The sequence below is a fragment of the Eubalaena glacialis genome, chromosome 15 (genome assembly GCF_028564815.1).
Source record: "Eubalaena glacialis isolate mEubGla1 chromosome 15, mEubGla1.1.hap2.+ XY, whole genome shotgun sequence".
Classification (NCBI taxonomy): Eukaryota; Metazoa; Chordata; class Mammalia; order Artiodactyla; family Balaenidae; genus Eubalaena; species Eubalaena glacialis.
Window position 1 is genome coordinate 55203986 of NC_083730.1, and position 12683 is coordinate 55216668.

A 12683-nucleotide genomic window follows, 5' to 3' on the forward strand; every position below is an offset into this window, starting at 1 on the left:
AAAAGGATTTTAAAAATCACACACACAAGTAATTCAAACTTATTGTAAAGTTATACATTAGCAAGAAAATGCTTAACAAAGCCTATTCTATACTACTCATCATTTTATCTTTCCCTCTTTACTATACGTATTGTAATACACACATTCTATGTCTAGGTACATGTATATAGTATATAAACTGGGCCATCAAAATACTGCCAAATTCCTCTACCTTTTACTACCTATCTGCCAGGTGGCAACACCCTTCGAAAGTCTCCACAATCATATAAGTGGTATCTTGAAGTCACCGGCTGCATGGCAAAGAGTTCTTACCACATGCAGATTGCTCCGCTTTCTCCATTTCCTTTCAAAGAGAAAATTACTTATTCTATTTGTTTTTCTTGTTCTCTATTCTTGACTCTGACATTGTTTTTCTTCTTACTACTACAAAATGCACAAGAAACACAGTCAGGGAGAAACCCAAGGTTTAAAGTTATTCATCAACTGATACCCATTTCTATGAAATACAACTAAATTTAAAAAACAAAACTTCTGTAATCCAAAAATAAATGGCACATAAAGTGCCATGTATTCCCTTTGTATGTTAAAATAAAGTCAAAGAACATTTTAGAGTTAAGTTTTGGCGTTTTTAAAGGTTTATAATATCCTGCTTTGGGGTCAGTCAACAACTTGTTAGAATAATTTTAAAATTAATGTAAGCTCATTCCTTACCCACCTCTCCCCCACCACCCCAAGACCTGCCACTTTCTGCTCCAAGGAAAGAAAAAGGTGGTATTTCAACAGTGTAAAATTCTTCACTGAGAGACAAACATTAAAATGATAAACATTTTGGAAAGCAAAGTACACTTCAAACCCTAACTGTTCTTGCAGACCTATATTGACTCTTATAGTAGTTGCCAACATTTGGTAAGGATTATCCTTCCATTAGACAAAAGCAAGCATTCCTTAGATAAATCAGGAGTTTTTGCCATGAGACTCATAAAACCTTTTCACAACACAGATTTTCAAGAGAATCCTTTAAGGTTTTAGGAGGCTGCTCCTTTTACTCAGTAACAAAATACACCCCATGGTGTCTCACTGACCCCACTCAGCTGTCCTTTGACCTCTTCAATTGTTGAAGCCTAACTCCAGGGCCCGCAGAATTTGCCTCCCATATCAAAAAGGCAATGTTGCTTCCTCCTAGCACCTGGTGTAACAAAACGCAACAGTTCTCCCTCTCTCTGTCTCCTCTGCTCCTTCTCGGACCATTTTCCAGATGTTCCAGGCCCAAATGTTAAGCCAATACTAGGTTTCAGGATCTGCGTGGTCACCATGAAGGAGCAAACAGGGACCCGGCTAAAGTGGCAATGACCCTCTTGTTCTTTTTGGCCTCAAAAGGATACGATGGGTCATAAAAGAGGAAAAGATCTTTGGCCTCTTTTGGAAATGCCAGACTGTTGAAGCACGTTTTAACTTCCAAAAGGTGGGAGCCAGTCTTGGGTTATGCCCTGAACAGACAAGAGTTACCTAAACAGTATCCCTAAATTCTCAATTCTAAGCAAACTTTTGATTTTCTTTGACATAGGAGGGAACAAAGGACAGTATCACCTTTTTTTTTCTTTTCTAAATTAAAAAGGCTTCCAAAAATAGAAAAAGAAAACTTTTATAAAACTTTTAAAACATACATCTCAGGATACTATTATATGATAAAAAGTTTAAACATATGTGGTCACTAGATATGGTTTGGGTTTTTCTGCAGAGGCCAATAATCTAGATGTCTCTCTTGTTAGACAACTTGAAAGATAAAACCACAATCAACAAAGAAGAATCAAGAACTGAACTCTTATTGTCTTAATTTAGGTATACAGGAAATATAACACAGAGGCTGTTGTAAGAAAAAAAAACCTTAGAGCTGAGAAAGTGTTTTGTTTTGGGTGTTTTTTTTGTTTTTGTGTTTGTTTTTTGGTGGAGAGGATGGGGGAGGGGAGAGGAAAGCAGGGAGGAGAGGAAACAGAAGGAGAGGAGCTCTTAGAAATATCTGCTTCATCAGTTTAAGTACCAAAGATAGTAGCTTTATCTAAATTCTAAATATATTCCAAAAAATATTTGATCTTAAAAAATTTGGAAGGGGGCATATTATAATTGTACAATACCTTGGTTTATTTATTAACATTTTTGAATCACGTTCATGATTAAGTTGGGCTGTCAACACTTCAGGGAGCCTGTTGCCTAGATTTTACTTGTTTAAAGCTTTTTTGTACCTGCAAAAACATAAAAAATAACATATACGTGAAGACATGAGTTAAGTTCCAAATGCATTATATTCCACAATACGGTAATTTAAATAATTACAATTCTACAAAAATTCCAATTAGAAATGGATTATCAAACTCTTACACAACTCCATATATGTCATAAATGGCAAATACAGATATTCCTCCTTCTTAAATACTCCCCAAATGATCACTCTTTATTCTATATACTCAAAAAGAATTTCTGTTCTGAAGAGTTCCCCCTACTAAATGTAAGTTGAATAAATCTGTTAAGTCTGCATTTTGGACAGGTGTTACCATAATGCTTAAAGCCCAGAGACTATTTTTATTTTCAGAAATGAAATTAGTGAAAGGTAATTTCCTTACCCTAAGGAGTTTGAGTTTTATAATCTCTGGTGCTTGACCAAAATTTATCTTCCCAAAGAAGTATCAAAAATTTAAGACATAACTAATATTGATTAAAATTATTTTTCTACTTTTTGAAATGAATGCTTTAATAATTCCCAGGGAAGAAAGCCTGCAAGAATAAAAAGAGCTACAGTTTCCTACCCTTTTGAGTAGTGTATTCTTAGAAGAAATTAAAGTAAATAATTATAATTACATATAACTGGTTGAAAATTACAGTGTGCATATTATTCTCTCTGCTAGATTATAGTCAATATAAACTATTGCATGGAAAAAATAGAAAATACAGTCATAAGGCACCAAGTGAAATAAAAACTATTTGTCATTGTTTTTTACATAACTTAGAAGTGTTTCTATTTTGTTGCTGTGTCTAAAAAGAAAAGAGGATTTTCCTAAGAATGTTCTAATTTCAAAATGCATATTTATGGCACTAAAACATTTAAAGTAATATTAACGTATATTTCTAAAAAAAAAGCTTTCATTTTATTCTCCTTTTATGCCAACTTGAAAGAGAGAAAAGAACCATTTTAGATTTTGAAATAAAAATATCTTACCTCTCTTACTGTCAGAAGAACGTCTTCAGGCAAAAGAACAATTAAAAATGCAAGTCGCAGATTTTCAATCTCATGTATTTTGCACCCACCCACCCACAAATAGACATCTTTTTGTAAGTCAGGAGTCTTGCTCCCTCCATCCGAACCCAAGATTACCCCATATGGTCAGCAAGGTCAAACTGCATTACTGCCAATGAAACTATATGACTCCACAAGGACCTTAATGATTTTAAAAAAAGGTCAGTAATCCAATTCCAATGGCTTCAGAGTCTAAAATTGCTAATTTTTGGCCACGTGCTGCACACTTCACCTGCTAGTAATGACATTTTTGTATTTTCTTCTAATTACACTCAAAGTTAAGACCTTTGGCCCCGGGCCACAGACCCCTACTCAGGCTGCACACATTCTCTTAAACGACCTGATCCTTTGTTGTCACTCTTACTCTTTCATCTATTATTTACACCCATAGAGAAGGAAGATACTCCACCATTTGTAAAGCTTAAAGCTTCTAATCATCTTAATTTCTTTGCCTTTCAACCTATGGTCTTTTTCATAGACGAATGCCAAAAAGTTTGACAAAATCATTTTTTTCAACCGCATACACACACCACCTTCCCCTGTCTTACTCCCCGGCCAACCTCCCTCCTGTTCCTTCTCTACCACAGAAGGGACTTTGTATCAGCTGGGATTCACAAATTTTGACTTTCACCAACAAAATGAATTTCTAAATATAATACAAAATCTCCGCCTTGCTCTCACAGATCGATAACGATTGTATTTCTCTCATCAAACAGCCTATTAAATTAAGTGGAAGGTTACTTAAAATTACTTAATGTCTGCCCCCCAGCCTCCCTAAGGCATAAGCATAGAATTTTCAGAATTCCACTGCAAAAATATCAAAGAAACTTCAGTAAACAGTAAGGATGTTAGTTATGTAGCTGAAACTTTTCAAACGTTTTATTATCTACAGATGCTCAAATGCTTACAAAAAAAGGAAAAAAAGAAGAGGAAGGAAAGCATAACAAAAAATACATACAAAGAATATTTATATGTAATATATTACAGATAAAAGAATCTTTACCACATTTTAAAAGACTAGTTCTCCAAATAGCAAAATCCTTACATAAAACATTCTATATCTTCGTAATTTCCCAACACTTTTCCCACACTTAAAAAAAAAAAAAAATGTCCAGACACATTTTGAAAATCCAAAGCACAGAATTGTTTACCATGATGCAGATGTCCCCTTCAGATCACGGCAGCCACCCCGAGACTCTGATTTCCAAGATGTTTATAAAAGGACATATGATCCATCTTTGCTCTCTCTTCCTCTATTGCTCAGCTTACTCTTGATTTCTAACAGTATTTCCTTGTTGTCTGTCCTCTCTGCAGACCCTGAAACCCCTTGTCTTTTCTTATTTTCACCATTTGCTTCAACCAGCAGTTCACTGGAGACCCATCCATCTTGTAATGCCTAAAGTGACAGATGCTCTCAGGAACCACCACACTGCTGAGTGAACAAAAGATAACATCACCTCTAGGAACTCCAGAGAGAAATACAACTGCAACCTTAAGACAGGGGCTGACTTGACAGACATTGGACCATAAATCTCTTCTAAGCAAAAAAGAAAACAATTGCCACACACACAAAAAAATCTGACACAATCAAAGGCAGAAAAGAGTGATTATTTGTGGATTGCCTTTTCACTGCGGCTCACTTTTCCCCCCTCAACACTTTTATATTGGGGCAATTCACTTGCCAAGAGGCAAGAGAAGTTCTTGGGGAAAAAAACCTTCCTCAAGTATCTTCTTTCATTCAACAATATTCAAAGTGAAATTCATTTACATGTGTGTTTCAGTAAATCTAAGGCTTATGATACAGCATCCTTAAGGCTGACCCATCTCGTTTGCATAAAGCAATATCTAGACTCAGAAATGCTGGCTCAGTTCTGTCTCTGTGAAAGGCATATGCATACTCTGCAAATTAAAAACACGTTAGAAATTAAAAAGCAATACATAACACAATGTCAACAATATGTGTAGCTCATAAAAGAAGCTCACCATTCATTCATCAGACAACCTCCAACTTGGGTTAAAGAGACAGTTAACAAGAGGATTCTGGAAAGGACTACAGCTCTCTTTTTTAACAAAGAAAAGGTCATATTAACATCTCCCAGAAACAGACTAATGACATGGATGCTATAGATGCAGGGGACTCTGCTTGATGTCATCTAGGTTTTTTTTGGGTTTTGGTTTTCATTTTTTTAAGCATCTTACTTAAAATCTTCATGCAGCTAAAGGCAAATTTAAACTCTAACATTTAAATTTAATTTTAAATTAACTCTAACATTTAAATACAGTGAAGGGAAATTTTAGAAGAACAGAAAAACAACAACTGATTTGGAGGGCAATTAAGAACACTGTGATCAATGTCAATTATGAGGATTAACAACCCGTTTTTATAATAGATATCAAGGAACACAGAACTCTGCTGCAGCTAAATTCATTATCATTTTCAAACAGGGTAAATGATACAAATATCTTTGTTAAATCTAAAATAAAGAGTCAAGTGCTCAAGAAAAGTTCTGTCAACCTTATATCTAAGAAGAAATGTCAGCATTTACAATGGCATTTCTTTAGTACAAATATTTTAATTTTTCTTTAAAATTTTTGCACAAAAAACTTTTAAGTTACACTTATTTTTCTTTGGAGTCACTAATGACTCTTCTCATCCCTATTTTACTAAAAAAAAATATAAAATTTAAAAGATACTTTTTTATCTCTTGCATTTGGATTATTTGTGGGGTAAAAGAAAAATTTTCAACTTGATAAATCAACATATCTTTTTCTTAAACATTGTTTTATGTTTCCTTTATTTCCTCAAATGCTTCAGTGTATCTGTGCAAATAAGATAATACAAATATTTCACAATCTCAGAATTTTCTGATTTTTATTTTAATACTGGCAAAACATAATGCATATAAAATAATTAAATGAATATATACAATTAGGTAACTCAATGGGGAAAAGATTAAGTAATTACAGGCTGCTTATCAATATATAAAGGACTTGTTCTAATATGGACTTGATCTTTAACTAGACAACTTTAATACATATTGACCTTAGGTAATCCCCCCAAAACTCCTGGTCCAAAAGCACCACATCGTTCAACACTCTCAAACTTTGGCATTAATATCAAGAGAGAGACGTGACCTTGAAATGACAGTTCCATTGCAGAAACTCAAAAAAAGACCCAATTAAAAGATCTACTTTAAACACAATAGGATCAATATTGCATGCAGGAAAAGTACACCCCTGTGGAAAGTTCTTATTGTCTGACTGATCAAAAACAAAACAAAACTTTTCTTTTTTCAGGGCCTCCTCCAGATCACAGTCAGTGCCAGAAATCCACACAGGAAAAAAATCCATCAAAATGAAACCCTAAAAGGGTTTACCCTTCACCATCCTATTTGCACTTCAAAACCCTGTAAGGCCTTCAGTTAAAGCCCAGGGCTGAACCATTTCAATAATAAGAGAGGTGGCCAGCAGTGATTTATCTCCCATTTGGCCTCTGGACAGAGCTGTAATGTCTAGGAAGCTTCCCTTCCTTGACTCGAACCCTCCCCCAAGTCTCAACCTTGATTTGTGCAGCTTTGGATCTGCAATACCTTATAAACAACTCATATGCCCCTTCCAATCAGATGCAAGAACAGTTTGTAACTCAAGATTTGAGTACATTTTCTTGGCAATGCTTTCACAAAATGGAATGCTGCTGAGGTAATCAGAGCATTGAAAATACCAGGTTAAATTTCAGGTTCTCTTTGTTGTAATAAGTTGGAGAAGAAAGAAACTTCCTTAACTTCAGCCTTTTTCTTCTCACACATGTTGATTGTTGTCAGAACTTCTTAAACTTTTTCCAATTTATACCTTGATATCCTTTACATTTTGGGCTACATCAGCCAACTTCCTGCAGTGATGTTCATGTAAATTTAAATCCTTGCATTGTAAAATATCTTAACAAATCCAAAAAAGTGGAGATTTCACAGGTCACAGACTCCTGGGTCAAAAAGACCTTAAAAACAGATATCAGACCACTATGACTCAACTGATTTATTCTACATTTGTTATCAAATTTGAACAGTAACTGTCATCACACGCACTCACCCAATTTTCCTCTAGTAAAATAAACACCAAACAATGTCAACAGTTATTTAAATTGAAATATAGGTCCCAGAAGTTATCATATGGGAAACAGTGAAGTTACTCCTTAAAAATGGAGAACATTTTGTCACTAGGCATGAATTTTCTATTTTAAAATTATGTTCATATGCTTGCTAGTATACAAAGAAGATGAAAAATATATGCACCCTTTCCCCCACATGTTCATTGTTTTCTGTTTTCATTTCAATGACAGGAGTTTGTTTTTCTAATTGATTCTGATAAATTCCATCTGAATGCCACATTAACAACTTGCCCTAAATGATTCCACTATAGTGATTCTGGTTTTATAAGATGAAAACTTTCAAGTTATTTCATCAACTTTATAAATTTAGAGACTCCACAGGCAAATATAAAAGCATTTCATTTAAACCTAATATCAGTTAAGAGAAGTTTAAAAGAATAAAATTAAATATATGACTGATAGTTAAAAATACAAGAAACAGATTTTTGTTAATTAAAAGAAAAGAATTATTTATGTTTTGGTGATATTTATCAAAAAAAATATTTACTTCCATTAAAAAGGTACAACTAACTATCCTTACACCTTGTTAGCAAATATTTTTCATTTTCAGAGCTCCAAATACCACAAATTCTAAAAAAACCAACTCTCACAGCCAATGACTTTACTGCATGCTACCAGGTCAATGAATCTCAGATTTGTGTATGAGATAACATAAAAATTCAAACTGCATATATAAACCAAGAAAAATAGATAACTGAAAAAACCTACGGGACATGAATTTTTATATAACTGAAACAAACTTTGTCACTAATAATAATATTCAGGAAAACAAATTTCTTAACCTACCACATGACATTAAAAAAAAAAGCTTTCCTCAGAGAGTCAACAAGAGTAATTGATCCACCACAGAGGAAATATTCAATCTTCATTAAATATTTATTCAGTGCAATAGGTTGTTAGGTCTATTTAGACCTCAAAGAAGAAATAATTCCTGTCTGGTAGGAATCGGGTCTTGGGAGAATTGAATGGAGATGACAGGCAGTTCCTCAAGTCATGACACTATATTTCAAAATGACAACGCTAAAAACTGGAGGTGTGCTACAAAATGTATGCTACTACTTTGAAATCTGACACAGGGACTTCCCTGGTGGCACAGTGGTTAAGAATCTGTCTGCCAATGCAGGGAACATGGGTTCGAGCCCTGGTCCGGGAAGATCCCACATGCCGCAGAGCAACTAAGCCCCTGCGCCACAACTACTGAGCCTGCGCGCTAGAGCCTGCAAGCCACAGCTACTGAGCCCGTGTGGCACAACTACTGAAACCCGCGCACCTAGAACCTGTGCTCCACAACAAGAGAAGCCACCGCAATGAGAAGCCCGCGCACGGCAACAAAGAGTAGCCCCCGCTCGCCGCAACTAGAGAAAGCCCGCGCAGCAACAAAGACCCGACACAGCCAAAAACAAATAAATAAATAAGTAAATTTATTTAAAAAAAGAAATCTGATACAAAGAAACTGATACTTTAAGGGAGTATTAATTTTAATAAGGTTCGACTGGGTAAGTGAGCAACTTGATTTCCTATTAATGTAGCACAATAAGATTTGGATGTCCAAGATCTGTGGTTCCCAACCCTCCCACCATAGTCAAGTCACCTGTCTTCTCTGGGCCTGTTTCCATATCCATAAAATGAAGGATAAAAGTAATACATTTCCAGATCAAAAACACTATGGTTGTAATGGGGGAAGGGAAAAGATCCCGTTCACAATGGCAACAACAAAAAGAACACTCAGGACTCATCTTAATGACGGACCTGTGATGACATTTTTTAAATTGCCAAAGTTGATTTGGGTGATTTAGTGAAAATTTACACACACAGAGAAATATGCTGAGTAGAGAAGCCTAATTGTAAAATTACTTGTTTCTCAAACAAAATAATAAACAACACAATTCCAATCAAAATAACAGTAGAATTTGGGGAGAACATTATGAAAACATCCATAAATTCATAAGGAAGATTATCAAAGAAAAGATGGTAAAAACATCTTTTCAAAAAAGGTTATAAGAGTAGGCAAGTCAAAATAAATGTTAAATTATAACATAAGAGCTTTTGGCCATTAAATCCATGCCACTAAATCCAGTGAATATTTTTCGGTTCTCATCTAACGTTCTTTCTGAGTGTATTTCTTGAAATTTCCTTTCCTTCCACTGGATTTCACCTTAAAACTTTCTGGTTTTCTTCCTTTCCTATGCTGCTTTTCAATTTCCTTTGCACTCCCATATTACACTACCCAGCAATGAAATGTTGGCATTCCACTGAGTCTAGTCTGTGGTAGCCATCTTCCAAGATGGCCCCAATGATTCCCACCGCCTGTGTAATCCACTCCCATATCAAATCAGGGCTGACTTATGTGATCAACAAAATATGGAACAAGTGACAATGTGTGATTTCCAAGGTCATAAAAGACATTGCAGTTTCTGCCTTGACCTCTTGGATCACTTGCTTTAAGACGGGACAACCACCGTGTTGTAAGGACACCCAAACAGCTCTCATAGGTCCTCATAGGTAGGAACTGAGGCCTCCTGCCAACAACCAGGACCAACTTCCCTAGTTGCTCTCCTTGCCTCCTCTCTGGCACCCTCCAATCACTTCTCTGCATCACAGTGCAAATATAATCATGTCAACTCTTTGCTAAAGACTTTTGAAGTTTTATACTGCTGAGGATAAAAATCAATATTGGAAATGTCCCTGCCTATCTCTCCAGCCTTATCTTGCACTGTTCTCTTCCTAAAGGCGGTGCTCCAGCAACACTGACCAACCTTTAGACACTTACGTTCCCTCTGCCTGTGATACCACCCATCCTTTTACTTTTGCCTACTTAAATCACCTCATCCTTTAGATCCCAACTGAAGCACTGCTTCCCTAATCCCCTCGGCCCTTTGCTGAAAGCTCTCATAGAAACTTATTCATCTCATGCTTAACTTTTAATTCACTTTTGAGCTATATAATTTGTGTGATCAATTGTTTTAATGTTTGTCTTTCTTCCTAAATTCTAAGCTACATTGAAAGTAGGGACAATGTTTTTGGGGTTTTGCCTATTATTGAAATCACAGCACCTATTGTGGTGTCCTCCTACATAGCAGGCACTCAAAAATATTGTTTGAATAATTTAATAATTTAAAATATAGGGCCGGAACATGAATGAGAAGCTCATTGGTGACAGTCCAAAAAAACCTTATTATCTATAAGAATTATTATATGATAATTGAGGCATTATAAAACAATAAAGGGAAGGAGGAATTGTTCATTTAATTATACTGAAGTAATGATCAACAACTTAAAAAGTAACAGCTAACAAACAACTTAGAGTAGACACTAAAAATAAATACCAGAGAGACAAAAGATTAAATTTAAATATCTATACCTAAATACATTTTTATGCCTACCCACATAAGACCATATAAAAACTAAGAGGAAACAGAATTAAATATTTTTTACACTGATATTTATCATGTACCAAGATTTATTATGGTATCGTAGTGAGAATTTAGCTTTCTAAGCCTGGAAATCACAAAGGATAAGATTGACAGATTTGACTAGTGAACATATCAAACTTCCATATATTTAACACCTAAAACAAATAAAAAGAAAAACTTTTCTAGCTAATGAAAAGAGTTAATGTCTACTATGTATATAATAAAGTAGAACATTAATATCCCCACTCCTGGGCACAACTTACTATTCCATCCATAAGGAAAGAGTTAAGCACATTATAGTAACAGCAACAACCACTACCATTTAGTGAATACCTACCATGTACCCCACGTACATTGTCTCATTTAACCTCACAAATCCATCCATAAATGGAATTCTATAAAGCTATAAGAAGTATATTTTTGACATAGAACTATGTTCATAATATATGAAATGGAAAATATAAGACAGTAGGTTCTCATTTCTATGAGGAAAGAAATACATAAGTAACCTATTAAGTTAAAGAGCTAACAATATAAATCCAAACAATGTGATGTAAATTTAAGACAACCTTCAGAATGGGAGAAAATATTTGCAAACGAAGCAACTGACAAAGGATTAATCTCCAAAATATACAAGCAGCTCATGCAGCTCAATGTCAAAAAAACAAACAACCCAATCCCAAAATGGGCAGAAGACCTAAATAGACATTTCTCCAAAGAAGACACAGGAAGGGGGAAGGGTAAGCCAGGACGAAGTAAGAGAGTAGCATTGACATATATACACTAGCTATCTGTTTTACATAGCTAGTGGGAAGCAGCTGCATAGCACAGGGAGATCAGCTCAGTGCTTTGTGACCACCTAGAGGGGTGGGATAGGGAGGGTGGGAGGGAGACGCAAGAGGGAGGGGATATGGGGATATATGTATATGTATAGCTGATTCACTTTGTTATACAGCAGAAACTAACACAACATTGTAAAGCAATTATACTCCAATAAAGATGTTAAAAAAACCACAAATTTATATAAAATATATAAATACTGGGTGATGTGTTTATAGAATGTAATTTTTTTCTTCATGCTTATCTTTATTTTCCAATTTTCTATAAGAAGTGATTTCAAATTTTATGCATGCTGCAACTTAACTAAGCTCTGTATTCTTTTATTATTATCAACGTCATCACCATTACTATCTTCATTAACTTTGACTGAACATTCGATATTTGCAAAATATTGACTTTCTTATTTGACAAGTAATACCTTTCCACATTATAGGTTTATTGTAGACAAATGGACAGTGACAAATACAGTTTTATGAATGTGCACATAGTAAAGACTATAAATAAATACAACTTGTCCTAATACCCCATAAGATATCATTTCTACTATCATAAGCCAGTGAATTTGTTAAACTTATTTATGATAGCTTGCTTATGTGGAACTTTGAAAAAATTTTCCATGACAATATAGGAAATAGTCCAAAACTGAAAACCCCTAAGATGAAAGACAAAGTTCACAGGAAAAAGTGTCAACTGGGTTTTTTTTTTTCCCAGTACAGATGTTTTTGGATTTTCTCCATTCATATCTCAAATTCCCACTCCTAAGCCTTCGTCTACTTCCTATAAATGTTCTACCTTTCTTTAGTCCGTACTTGAAAAACATGGGATCTAATCAGTTGTTAATTATTGTCTTTGCTGGTGACTCTTACATCTAAATCATTGGCCATAAAGTCTTTTCTTCTGAGTTGCTGCTCTCCCCTCAACCTCAGTATGACCATTCATTATGTCTAAAATGAATGTCTAAAACAAAACTCATTAA

The 12683-nt window shown here is 34.9% G+C and overlaps 1 protein-coding gene across 1 annotated transcript in view; it reads right to left on the reverse strand.

Moving 5' to 3' along the window:
• GREB1L (GREB1 like retinoic acid receptor coactivator) overlaps window positions 1-2178 on the reverse strand; it is a 134039-nt gene extending 131861 nt beyond the window's left edge. The window contains exon 1 of the mRNA XM_061169191.1: window positions 2133-2178. The gene's annotated coding sequence lies outside the window, so the exon portion shown is untranslated. The remainder of the gene's footprint in view (window positions 1-2132) is intronic.
• Between the last annotated feature and the right edge of the window lie 10505 nt (window positions 2179-12683).